Source organism: Ictidomys tridecemlineatus, chromosome 16 (genome assembly GCF_052094955.1).
Source record: "Ictidomys tridecemlineatus isolate mIctTri1 chromosome 16, mIctTri1.hap1, whole genome shotgun sequence".
Lineage (NCBI taxonomy): Eukaryota > Metazoa > Chordata > Mammalia > Rodentia > Sciuridae > Ictidomys > Ictidomys tridecemlineatus.
In genome coordinates this window covers 7230346-7244102 of record NC_135492.1, presented here as the reverse complement: position 1 = coordinate 7244102, position 13757 = coordinate 7230346, and the positions used below count along the sequence as shown (strand labels likewise).

Here is a 13757-nt window from a genome sequence, read left to right as displayed (position 1 = left end):
AAAGTCTGTCAAGCTCAAAAAGCTTCTGTACAACAAAAGACACAATCAAGAGAGTAAAAAGAGAACTTATAAATTAGGAGAAAATATCTGAAACCACGTATATCTGATAATGGGTGAATATACACAATACATAGACACTCAAACAACCCAGCAGCAAAGATAAAAATAGAAAATCATATTAAAAAAACGAGTGAAGGCCCTGAATAGACAGTTCTCAAAATATGACAACAAATGACCAAGAGAAAGTAGCTTAATTTCTGCAAGGCCATTTTCCCTCTAAAAGATAACAGATTAATTCTTCCATTTCATAAACACAGCTAAAAGAAAAATAAAAAGATGTAGGAGCCAAAAAATTAGAAGCTGGAACTAAATAGAAGTCTAAGAAATTGGTGAGTGGCTGACATGTGCTACCTCAGAGCTGTGCAGCTGCAACACACCCCCATTACACAAAAGGGGAGAAATCTGCAGCCATCAACAGGCCTGGACTGCAGACACCCCAGATAAGTCACCCCACCTTTACTCCTGTCGACTGAAATTGCCAGCTGGGCTGCTACTGGAGGAACTGATGTAGAAAGGAAGGAACTCACCCAAGAAGAAGTTCTCCCTCCTTTCTTCAGGTTGGGAGCTTAGGCTGCAATCCAACATGCCTCCGTATGAGAGACATTCTCTGTCCTGGCTTCCTCCCCAAGGAGGACCTTTTCACCATCTGGAAAACAAGATTTATTCTACAAGTCAGAGTCTCATAAATCTGCTAAAAAAAATACATCATTGGGTTTTAAATCCATAGGAGTTTAGCAAAACATTCCTTTAACTAAGTTTTGCACCTTTAGCCACTACGCGTGTCATATCATGATCATGTGACATGGTTGTTGAATAAATATAATTTTTAAAAGGAGAGGCATTTAATGTCATCAGTTCTCCTGAGACACAGTAGCTTTGGGGAATTCATGATCCTTTGCTACAAAACTATATGCCCAAAGGCGTAGGTAAATATCAACTGATAAAGTCACTGTTGATTTGAAAATTGCTATTCCAGGCCCAAATTCGACACCCTCTTAGAGTCCTATAAATGTCCCATGCCAATACACAGCACCTGGAGACAGAAAGAAGCCTGGCAGCTGGAAACCACCTGTGCCTGAAGGTAAGGTGCCTGTTGGATTCCTGCTGTAAAAATTACATTTTGTTCTTCATTGCCTTGTTAATTGGGAAGCAGTCATTTCTCTGTCCAGAAGAGAGAATACGTTCTTCAAAACCCTATGGTGGAAAAGCATTCATGACATGCCATTTCATCTCTATCAAAAGATAATTTGTACATACTCTTTCTGTGGAAACATGTCATTTAAACTAGAATAGGCTTTCTTAAAAAATACAGGACAATGAAAGGAAGAAAATTAATGAGACATTCAGAAAAAAAAAATCTTCCAGAAAATGGCCCTGTCTATATCAAAATGATCATATCCATGGGAATCATGCACAGAATATCATTATATTTCTTTGCCCTCTACTCTTTAAAATTTAGAAGACTTAATAAAAATAACTCATCAGGTGCTTGTAGTAATCACCATGGGCTGAGTTTACATGCACCATTTGTGAGTCTTGGATGGGAAACAATCCTGTAAGGTGACAGAAGCACATTGGTTTCTGTATGGCACATGGCTTTTTAATGGAATGGATTATTTCCTTGACGTGGTTATGATCAGCTGCCTTTGGCTCCACATTTATTTTGTCTGCATAGCCTCACTATGAAAGAATTGCCTAGAGAATGTTTTTCCTTCCTATTCCAATATTCCAAACATGAAAATAAAATTACTGACTTTGTGAGTGTAAATAGTTAGCCCTAAGTGAGAAATGGATATGGGATATCGAAATTCAGCTTTTTTTGCCGTTTTTAAAATATAACATTTACTGCTTAGAGGGTTTGATACAGAACAGCTTTCTTTTTATTTTGAATTTGGAAGTTCTATACAACTGAGTACAAAGAGGAACAAAAAGTACCAAAACAAAACTTGTGATTCTCTGTTCATGAGGCATAAACCAGTTTTGTACATAACATGTAGCAGCAGCTTTTTAAGTTCCTTTTAGAAAAGTATGAAATCTACATATTTATTATTGTCTCCTGTTTAATGCATGGGCTGCAATCACTAGGATCAACTTCCTTCTTGAAGAAAGAGAGAAGAAATAGACAAACATATGACGAATCTGTCTGAAACTGGCATCTGGCTGCCATGTAGCTTCCCCAGAGCTGTGTGGAAGACAGCCCTGGGGTCTTTGTTTCTTTTGTTCAGGCAGCCAGGTGTTTCATATAGTGATTGAATCTCAGCATTGTGACCATTAATCACAGAGAAAGAAAAAATAAACCTTGCACCTCAAAAAACTTTTCAGAAGATATATATATATATATATATGAAAAAGCCCTGAGAGAAGGAAAAATAGAATCAAACAAAATGTATAGAAACAAATTAGCTGGACATGCAAACTAAGCTATGATTCACCCAGCGTTTAAACAAATCACAAATTTCACAGTTTAATATAGGGGAAATGGGGTAGAACAACATACAAATAATACACTTGTCAAACTCACTAATAAAATGTGGCAAGACCTTATTGACTACGAGGGTACAGATCAAGGCTAAATAAAGCTTTAGATCAATAGTGATTATTGGGAGCTGAAGCCCTGGCAACCTGTGTGGCAGGGGGCTGACCCCTGCTACATCTCACCGCAGCGTAGAGTTTAGTCATGGCTTCTCCCCACAATATTGAGAGTTTAGTGTAGAGAGTTGCAAAGAAAAACAAAACACAAGGAACCCCAAATAATAATAATGACAAAAATAACAATAACAATTATAATAATAATAACAAAATAAAAGAAAAACTAAGGGATGCATGAACTGGTTTCAACTTAGAAGGCCAAGGGATCATTGGTTCTGATCTGCATTCATCTCTACAGTAAATAAAACCGCATTTTTAAACTGGTTCATATATCCCAATACAGTTAAACATCATATATACCTCAACGATTTTCCTTTCACATGCAAAGATATCACTTTTTATTATTTCAAGAATTTCCACCTTCCTTTGATGTCAGGGTGGTTGGGTTTTAGCTACTGGAAACTGAAATGGAAACAAAATGGCATGTGTCTCTGTGCAAGGTTTAAGCCAAGGAAGAGCCCATGGAGTAACAAGGGGCCAGCGGCGAGAGGCCCTGTGGAGTGCACCTCCCCAGGGAAAGGCCAGAGGCTCCACAGGGTGCAGCCAGCAGGGGCCCTGGCAGCAGTATGGCTCAGGTGACCTTAGGGGCTCTGCTCAAGGGCAAGATGCTGGACACAAGGTCAGCGCTATAGGACCTATTTTTTTCGCTGCAGTGAGGGAAGTCTGTTGTCTGCACAGAATGCTCACGAATAAAAGAAATCCCACCTTCTGGCACCCAGCGGTTTGGGCCTCTTAAGGAACTAGTGACACCACATTGATCTTTAAGCACCAACCCCACATCACAGGAAGGTAAATAGAAATCTCTCCTCTTAACCCTTGCATGTAGTTTTATTACCAGTAGTAGTATTTCCTCACTTTTCAATGACAGTAGCACAGCCGGGGGCAAGGCTTAGACTGGGCTTAGCAGGAAGACTGGTATACCTTGCTCACAAGTGACAGGACTGTCACCACCTGGCTTCCTCAAAAACCACCCCTGTGGCACCCCCTGGCATGACTCGGCATCTTGGACGCCTGTTCCCTGCCGCATGTGCAGCCTTGCTTTCCCAGATCCGAGATGTTCTCAGCTGTGTTCTGGGGGCCCGGCCCCTGCTGAAGTCTGCAGCCACAGAAAAAAGGCCTGTCTGAGTACAGTAGAGAGCTGCCACTGGAGGGTACCCAGGAACCCACAGGGACGGGTTCTGTGGGGACCTAGGGGTGGCCACGCAGGTCTCCCAGTACAAATATTGTCCATTTGTTTCTGCTGACTGCAGAGCCCATCAAACTGATGAACTAATAACAATAATAATATTAATATTATTAATAATAATAACATATACCTAATGGGAAGTGGTAAAATCAAATAGACAACATCCAGGTACATTTTCCATAGGTTAAGTTTTTGGGGAGGTAACTCTTCTTTGTAGATTAAAAATGGATGTCTTGGAACTTGAATAGTAACTATTTCTAAGGTGGAAAAGAGTAGAAACAAATATGAGGTTGAAGCTAGAGATCTTTCCTAATTTTGGCTTGAGCCGCCTTGGAAACCTTCATCGATCACATTTCCTAATAACAAGGATCAGATCGGCTCCACTGCAGAGCAAACAGGGAAAAAGAAAGAAAAAGGAAGGTCTTTGAGAAATCACATCACATCCATCTTCCCTCTGGTCATTACATGAAATTCACATCATTTTCTTCCAGTTATTGGCTATGGGTATCCCAGGGTGTTTTTTTCCTCCTGTTCCAGCTCACAGAACAAACAGGACTGTCACAGATTCACAGAAACAAGCTCACACACACATTGATAGAATTAATACTTAAATGAAGAGGTCCTCCCCAGACAATTCTTTAAAATATCTGTCTTGTTAAAGTCGTTTTGGGCAAACACAACCCCCATGTGACACGGAGGCTCCGTAAATAGTTACAAAAGCACTGGAATCCGCACGTGCTACGGCCTGCAGGGCGCCTGCAAGGCTATGGCACAGGGCCGGTGGCCCGCTGGGCTCCTCCTGTCTCCCGCCGGCTCCTCCCCACAGCCCAAGGACAATGATGAAATCTCCTGAAATGCAGCTCTGAGACGCTGGGCTCCGCTGGCTTGTGTGTGCGAGGGCGAGGTGGGATGTCACTCCATCCCCAGCAGCTGGGATGTGGCCTCGGCGGTGGGCCAGCGCAGGGTAGGCAGGCCTCTTACCGCACAGCTCCAGCAGGTCTTGCACCAGGGCTTCTGGGCCTTCGGGGTCGGGGTCGCCCGGCGCCTGCTCCTTGGGGGCACCGCGGCCAGGCTCTGCCGCCCGCCCCTTCTCCTCCCGGTGGCTGCAGTCGTTCCAGGCGCTGGCCAATCTCTCTTTGCGGCTCTGGGTGACGGCGGCGTGGTTGCTGGTGCTGGGAGCCGACTCGGCCTCATTCTCTGAGACTGGGATGTTGCCGCTGTGGGTGGACTCGTCCTCGCTGTCTTCCTGGGGCCGCTCATCCTTGTCACTGTCCTTGCTGTGGTGCTTGCTGTGCCGGGCTTTCTGGTGGATTCGCTGGTGCCGGACCAGGCTGTGCTTGAGGGTGAAGGTCCACTCGCAGGTCTGACACTTGTAGGGCCTTTCCCCTGTATGGGACCTCATGTGCCTGGTGAGGTCCTGCAGGGACCAGAAGCGCTTGCTGCACACGCTGCAGACCTTCTTCCTCTTGTCCGCCTTGCTGGCTGAGCTCCTGGGGGAGTCTGTCTTTGGTTTCTTGTCGTCGTCACTTTTCTCTGAGGACCTCTTCTCGGCTGTGCCCTCCCCTTCAGAGGGGCCCTCTGTCTCCTCATTCTGCTTCTCCTTGGAGGCCTCCCTGGTGCCTGGGGCCGGCTCCACTTCAGGGGGTTCAGTGGGCTTCTCTTCAGGCTCAGAGGCAGGGACAGACGGTGGCCTCTCAGCTGCTCCGCCAGCACCTTCTCCCTCCAAAGGTTGCGTCTCCTCCTCAACCTTGGGCTCCTGGTGGCCTTGAGCCTTCTGGTGGCGGCTCAGTGTGCCCAGGAACTTGAAGCTCTTCCCGCAGGTGTCACAGGCGTGCTTCTGATCCTGCTGGGCTGAGCCCTGTCTGGGCACAGGGCCCGCCTCACCCTGCAGCTTGAAGTCCATCAGCCATGTCCTTGTCTATTTTCCTGAAGTTCTAGGCCCCAGGGACAGCATAGAAGGGACAGAGGCCGTCCTGCACAGACACGGCCATGTGACACTAACAGAGGTACCAGAGACATGCTCTGGGATCAGGCAGCCTCTGTACCCAAGGACATGGATGTGCTCAGGAAGGAGAAGGAACCTGGACCCCTTCCCTCACACTGCTCAGTCATTTCAAGTGGACCAAAGTCATGGCAATTGCACCAGAATTTCTGTGAAAGGTAGAAGAAATAGGGTCCAGACCCCAAAGCACAAATGCAGAAACAGCCTTCCTGAATACGACCATGAAGAACAAGGTCCAGAAGAAGGGTCAACTAATGCGAGGTCCTTGGAGTGGAAAGGGTCTGCAGAGCCCAGGAGGGAGGGAGGGAGGAGGGAGCCAGCAGGGTGGGGAAGGTCTGTGGCAGCTGGTCTTCTGCAGGACAGGTGACACCCAGAACACAGAGACCAGAAAACTCACACAAAGAAACTCACCCCAACAGTCAGTCAGCAAATGGTCTCCACAGACTCTTCTCCACAGGAGATCACAAATGGCCAGGAAATAATGAGAAACACCCTCAGCATCCTCAGCCACCCAGGACATGCATATGGACACACACTGAGCACCCTCTCCAGGCAGAGGGGGGTCCTCAGGAACATGGAGAGCAATGACTACTGGGGGTTGTGGGTGAAGCCCACTCACACACAGTGGGCCTTCAGAGTAGCACACTCCTGGGAAGCAGTGGGGCCTAGGAGAGACAGGGAGTGGGACCACCACATGGCCCAGCTGCCCCACGTGGTCACTCCTGAGAAGACAGGAAGTCACCTAGCCCATGTCCCATGCCCTCCAGTGTCTACAGCAGCACAATTCAAAGAGCCCAGCTCTGCATGCAGCCCAGGTGCCTGAGCACAGGTGAGTGGGGGGCAAGATGGGGCGCAGGTGCACAGCAGTTAGGCTCAGCCACAAAGGGAAAGAAATAATGGGGTTTTCTGGTGAATGGACAGAAATGGAGACCATCCTGCTGAGTGAAGCCAGCCAGACCCAGAGAGCAGAGAGTGGGGTTTCCTTTAATGTGCAGAGAGAATAAGAGAGGAACAGCAATTGGACAGGGTCTCATGAAAGTCTGAGGTCAGTGGGGAAGAGGAAGGGTCTGGAGGGACATGCAGGAGGACTGAGGACAGGGAGGAGCTGCAGAGCATCCTGTGAGCCAGAGGAATCATCACAGGATCCCACTCCCATGTGTCACTGCAGTGCATCAGAGTATCCTGTGAGCCCAGAGGAATCATCACAGGATCCCACTCCCATGTGTCACTGCAGTGCAGCAATAGACAGGGGATAAATAAAGACAGGAAATCCATGTAGTGGAGGAGGGGAGCCAGGGAGGAAGGAGGGGGACAGAGGGGGTCCTGGGGTGAAAGGGAGCAACTCTGTCATCTTAATCTGTGACGCTTGACTCATGATTGTCTATAGCTCTGATGCACTAGGAAAGTGAATGGCAGATGGATAGACAACGACATAACAGAGAAGCATGAGGAGAAGGGCCCTGAGGGTCAGAGAGGGTCTGCTGTGCCCTCCTCACCTGCACTCAGAGCAGTGCCACACACCATGTCTTCACAGAAGGTGGAGTCAGAGTAGCTCAAGCAGGTGAGAGGGATTCACAGACACAGGGACAGTGGCTACACAGTGACAGATAAGTTGTGGATGAAACATATCTGGATGACTGGGAGCAGTGCTCAGAGCCCCAGAATCCAGGCAGAACAGGAGGGAGGAGAAGAAACAGGCAGACTATAGGTCGCAGAGGAAGAGGGCACAGGATACAGACAGGGAGACCTTGCAGCAGTCCGTCAGCCAGAGGTCAGTGCCTCAGGTGAGGCTCTGCTGTCTGGAAAATCCACAGGTGGGGGACTGACAGCTCCCTATCTGTGGACCTTGGTGGATCTCCTACAATGACTTTGCTTCTTAAGAATCAGGGCTGACCATTTTCCCAGGTCCTGAAACCCCAGACTCCAAGGCTCTCATCAGTGCCCAGCTGGGTGGACACAGGCCAGGCCTGGCCCAGCCTCATCTTCAAGGACCTCAGAATGGGCAGAGTGGGCTCCAGCTCCCACAGGTGTGTGGCTTTCCATGTCCTGCATCTGTGTCTGCTGTGGGCACCTTGCTCCTTCCTAGATGCACACTCAGGTCACTCACCCCACACTCCAGGGACACAGGGGTGAGGAGTGGACCCAGTGCCCTCTGAGCACACTGAGACCAGGTGAGCTGATTGTGTCCAGGTCAGGGAGTCACAACCAAGTCACTTTGTGGGGTGAACTGAGATGGGATTGAGGTGGGCACAAGTTCCTGAGCCTGGCAGAGCTGGCATTTTGGCTCTTGGATTGTGAGGCGGGAGGCATCAGGGAGCTCTCTACCACCCAGGGCCAGGAGAGGCCCACTGCCCTGCAGACACCCAGACTGACTACAGACACTGCCATGGTCCCTGGGATGGAGCCCAGCAGCAGCAGGACCCGTGGACATCACATCCACATGCAGGATGCAACCTGCCCAGGGAAAGTCAACCCATGAACCAAGGTGGGAGAGGTCACCAGGGAGAGATGAGGAGGAGATGTGGCCAAGGGTGGAGGGAAGCTGTGCAGTCACCAGGAGAACCACTGTGTCAAAGGACGTTTCTATGATGAAAGCTAGGGACACTGTGTGGTAGGATGAGTAGTGTGAGTGTCTCTTTGTGTCTGTGCGTGTGTGTGAGTGTGTGTGTGTGTGTGTGTGTGTGTGTGAGTGTGTATGCACACATGGGCTGAGGACTCTGTGTTCCCATGCTCTGGTCTGGAAGAGGAGGCTGCAGCCTTGGTGTGAACTGACAGCTGCCTGCCCTGGGGAGGGTGAGCCCAGGTCAGTGTGTAAAGAGCACCTGGCAGGGTCAGGTTCATGGCTGTGATGGGTGGAGGTGTCTGAGAGCCTGCTGAGCCTTCCCCAGGTGAGTCCTCTGCAGCTGCCCAGGGACTGGCTGCTGGAGCAGGGTCAGGCCTGGAGCTCAGGAAAAGCAATGTGACAAGGTAGCAGGGTCTGCCTTCCAGGGGTCTCACCCATACAGACTCACAGAGAGACACACACAACACTCCTGCACACACACACACATAACATACAGATATATACAAACAGGGACATACAGACTCACACGTGTACTCTGCAGACTTACCTGAGACAGGTGGAGAAAGACACTCCTGACTCAATAAGAGAACAGCATGGGATGATCTGAGGCAGAAGAGACCTCCAGATTCTCCATGATGGAATCCAAGGAGATACTGATCACCTGGAGAAAAACCATCCACTCTCCTCTGCTGCTCTGAAGGGGGCACCTGAGCTCCTGTGTGCTGAGCGCCCCCTGCTGGCCCTGGGCGCCCTGCAGGAGGTTTGTGTCTGGGCTCACACTGAGGTCCCCTCACTGTGGCTCTGGCACAGTAATAGGTGGCTGCGTCCTGGGTGGTCAGGGAGCTCAGCTGCAGGGAGAACGGGTTCTTGGACATGTCTCTGGAGATGGACACTTGGCTCATGAGGGATGGATTGTAGTAAGTGTTACCATTATACCATATGTACTCTATCCACTCAGGCCCTTCCCTGGGGGCTGACGGATTCAGTGCCAGTAGTTGTAACTGGTTGTGATGGAGAATCCAGAGACAGCACAGGTGAGGGACAGGGTCTGTGAGGGCTTCACCAGGCCAGGTCCTGACTCCTGCAGCTGCACCTGGCATAGGACACCTGGGGACAAGGACAGTAACACCCTGTCATTCACAAGCAGTCACAACCTCCCCATGGACCCAGTTCTGACACTGGGGACACTCACCTTGGGGAACTGTGACCAGGCACAGGTCAAGACCCAGCAGCCTCATCTTCTAGACCACATCTGCCTTCCCAGAGACCTCAGCCCTATCTGAGTAGAGAGCTGGGAGCTCCCACAGCCCAGAGAGCCTTTGAACCCAGAGCAGGAGAAGGGATTTGCATGTGGGTGAGGCTCTTCTGATATCTGGAGAGACTGAGGTCAGGCTGCCCAGGTACTCTGTGCTCCTGAGATGTGTCCCTGTCTTGAACCCAGGTGGAGCTTTACCTGTGAGAGGAGAGCAGGTGGTTTCAGGGGTGCTGGAAGGCTATCAGAGGGGAGCACACCCTCCTGAGCCCAGCCCTGCCTCCTCCAAGCCCTTCCTCCCTGCACCTGGGAGGGTCTCAGAGTGTCAGGAACGTGCCCAGCATGCAAAAGGCCCAGGTTAACCTCCCAGCTCTGAAGGAGAAGCTGTCAGTGATGACTGAACAGAGAACAGGGCTGAGGATGGGTTTCCCCACATCCAGGAGAAGAGCCTCCCTTTGTTCTCAGGACTAGTGCTTCTCTTTCATTTCTGTGAGATTTGGGGGCTACAGACTGAGCAGGAGGGGGGAGCAGGGTCTCAGGAGGGCAGGGGCTTCCTGCTGTGTGCCCACTGCCCTCCCCAACCCTCTGTCCTGCTTATCCTCCTGACTGTCCAGCCAATGCCTGTGGACTGCAGTGGGTGGGAATCTGCCCTGAGCTCTTCCTCTCACCTGTCCTGCCCTCTGGTCTCCACCAGGAGAGGACAGGATGGAGGTGCTAGGCCAGGTGAGAGTCCTGGGAGCAGAGGCAGCTCTCAGCTGCAGCCTGAGGCTGAGAGCCCCTGAGTCCCCCAGAGCAGCAGAGTTAGGCTGACAGCAGACAGGACGGCAGGCATGCAGGGCAGGCTGGGTGAGGGAGGAGGCCCAGTCCCCCTCCCTGTGCAGCATTCCTGCAGTGAGACCTGCCTTGCCCACAGCCCAGCATTTGGAGAGAACAGTGGACAGTGTCTTTAGTGAGGTGGGGTCACTGAGAGGGCAGGTGTAGTTGCTGACCTCCTGATGAGGTTCAGGAATTGACCTCCTGCCTAACTGAGTGAGCACAGCCCATTAATAAGACATGTGGGCTCCTCTATTTCCTGTGGTGTTGACCATGATCTCCCTGCAAACATTGAGCTTGCAGCACCCACCTTCTGTCCCTGGGGTGGCTCAGGTGAGACCTGCTGGTCTCCATGTTTTCACCAGCTGCAAAGCCAGGTGTGCCACTGGGTGAGGTTTCCAAATCCTACCAAATCATCTCATATTGAGTGCTGTTTTTCCATCACATCTGTGAAACTGGACCCCTGTCATGACACTGTTTTCTGTACCCCTCATCCAGGTGTGAGTCAGTGGGCTCCAGCACTCACTGCTTTTCATGGCCCTACCTGATATTGAGGAAGTGAGTTAGGTATTATAAGGGTTATTTGTTAGGAAATCTAGATTGGCCATCTTTCATGAGCTCCCTCACTATGTCATGCCCAGAACTTCCTTGGAATTCTACAGAGTTCCCACCTGAGAAATGCCCTCCCCAGATGCAAGTCCTTGACCTTGGACTTCCTAGCCTCTAGAACTATAAGAAATTAATTTCTTTCATTTACAAATTAACCAATCTCAGGCATTTTATTATAGCAACAGAAAACAGAAAGACAGGAGTGTGTATTTGTAAGTCTTCCACGAAGTCAAAGCATTTTAGAGGCATGGGCAGTTTTTCCTTATTAGGAATTATTCATATAGCAAGTGTTCACTGCTGCTCAGATGGGTTGGCACAGTTTGCTAGGATGACATCTGAATGAACATTTGTCTGGGGGTGACCTGCAGGTTTTGCCCACCGTTCAAACAGTGGCTGGCCTGTTGGAATGGACAGCAAAAGGAAAAATAGCAGATAGTAGTGGATCCACTGGTTCAGCTGATGGCCTAGGAAGGTTTCAGTTCACTTCCCAGAAAGCTTTGGGAAAACTGTTAGAACTTTAGATTATGAATTTGCTAGAGATTTTCTCAGGTGAGGAAAGGACAGACCACACAGGGGTAAAGCAGAGCACCTGATGCTGGAGATCAAGCATGGGAGCCATGAGAGGGTGTCTCAGTGCAGCTGCAGGTCTTGCTGCTTCTCGCTTCACTCTGGATTCACGGCTGCACTAAACTTCCTTTTCCTTCCTTTGAACTCTTTATTTCTTGCTCAGTCATCTTCTGCAACCAAGACATGAACACAGTTCCAGACAAGGTGGCAATGAAGTTGATATCCCTTTTGCACACCACCCAGCCATCTGGCACACCCTATTCGCCGCAGGTGTTTTTTTCACCTGGATCAGGCCAGTTTTCTTCTGAAGTTATAGTGACCCCCACTCTTGTAACTTAAAGGGGGAAAAACACTCTCTGTTGGTCAAAACCTAAACAAGGAATAAATAGTAAAATGCAATTTTTGTCCAGTTTCCTTTTGGAAATTCAGATGCTCATTTGTTTTATTGAACAGCCAAACAGAGCTGTGAAATTTAAGATAATGGTTCCAGTGAACGTACAAATCTAGAAATGGCTATTATATCATCAATACAGTTGTTTAGGGTATGATGCCATTGAAGGTGGTGCCTCCTGAGCCTGCTTTTGGATGCCCCTCCAGTGGTTTTCCAAGTGTTAGCTGATTTATCCCTCAACACAGACAAGGCTGTCGCTGTCACTGTCACACTCCTGTCTCACAAGTGGACCAGCGGAGGCCCAGTTTGATTGGCAGCTAGTAAGAGGCAGAGCAGGGTGTGACAGGAGTCCCCACTCTGCAGTTCTGCCCTGAGTCATTATGCTGCCCAGGAACCTGGAGCAGGGTTGGGCGCACACTGAGGGGCTCTGAGGGAGATGGGAATCTGCAGAGCCCATGAAAGCAGGGCTCTTGGAGGTTTGCACTGTTATAGTTTGTGCATAATGACCCCCTAAGATTCATCTGTTGAAGGCCCAGTCCCCAAGGCAGCAATGTTCAGAGGTGGGACTTTGAGGAGTTAATTGAATTATGAGGGCTTTAGCCTCATCCGTGGATTGATCCACTGATAGATTAGGATTTTAATGGCATTGTTGGGAGGAGGTGGGAACTGTAGGAGGCGGAACCTCACTGGGTGAAGTAGGCCTCAGGGTGTGCTCCTGGTGGTTACAGCTTGTCCCCACCCACTTCCCTGCATTCTCTCTCTCTCTCTCTCTCTCTCTCTCTCTCTCTCTCTCTCTCTCTCTCTCTCTCTCTCTCTCTCTCTCTCTCTTCCTGGCTGCCATGAGGAGACAGCTTTCCTCTGCTGCACACTTCTGCCTTGATGTCCTACTTCATCTCAGGCCTAGGTGACCAGGGACCCAAACCTCTGAAAACATTAACCTAAATAAATTTCCTCCTCTAAGTTGTTTTTCTGAGATATTTTGTCACAATGTTGGCAACGGACTAACCCAGATGTCCCCAGGACAGCAATGTCTACCTTAAGGCTGCCTTGTTTTTACGTTAGCATTGCCTGTCCAAATTCTGTTTTCTTGTTTTTAGCCTGGTGTGTCTTTTCCATCCTTCTTCTTTCTAACCTTATGCTCTGTCCTGTGTCACATTGTTTTAGGTTACATGATTCTTTCTACATGTTTAGACCTTTTTTTTCAGATAATGATATGATCTTGACAAACTTTTTCACAGATTTTGATAATATTTTTCATATTTCTTACTTTTTCATCTTTTAAACACCGTTCAGGATTTTGAGTGGGGAAGAAAAAAGCTAAAGATTTCCTCGTGGAGAGAGAGCAGATATTATCCACAAAGTGCTATGGAGTCTGAATATACTCTGCCTATGTGTTTAGGATCCCAATCCAAGAGATCAGTGTAGACAGATGCCTGGCCCGTGATCCTTAGGGATGATTGGCAGAAGCTAGTGCTAAGCCACTCTGCAGGGGTATTTGCATGACCCCAGACATTCCATTGAGAATGAGGTCACAAATCAAATGTAAAACACAGGGAAAATTATTCACTATGATTCATGTGCTTAACTCTGTCTTGCTTGAGACTTGGAGAGCCTTTTGAATCTGAACAATTATGCATTTTAGAGAGCTGCAAAATTCTTTTAAAA

The 13757-nt window shown here is 48.9% G+C and overlaps 1 pseudogene; it reads right to left on the bottom strand.

Annotated features, from left to right (window-relative positions):
- Positions 1-4807: 4807 nt before the first annotated feature.
- LOC120884863 (ras-responsive element-binding protein 1 pseudogene) lies at positions 4808-5798 on the bottom strand (annotated as a pseudogene).
- Between the last annotated feature and the right edge of the window lie 7959 nt (positions 5799-13757).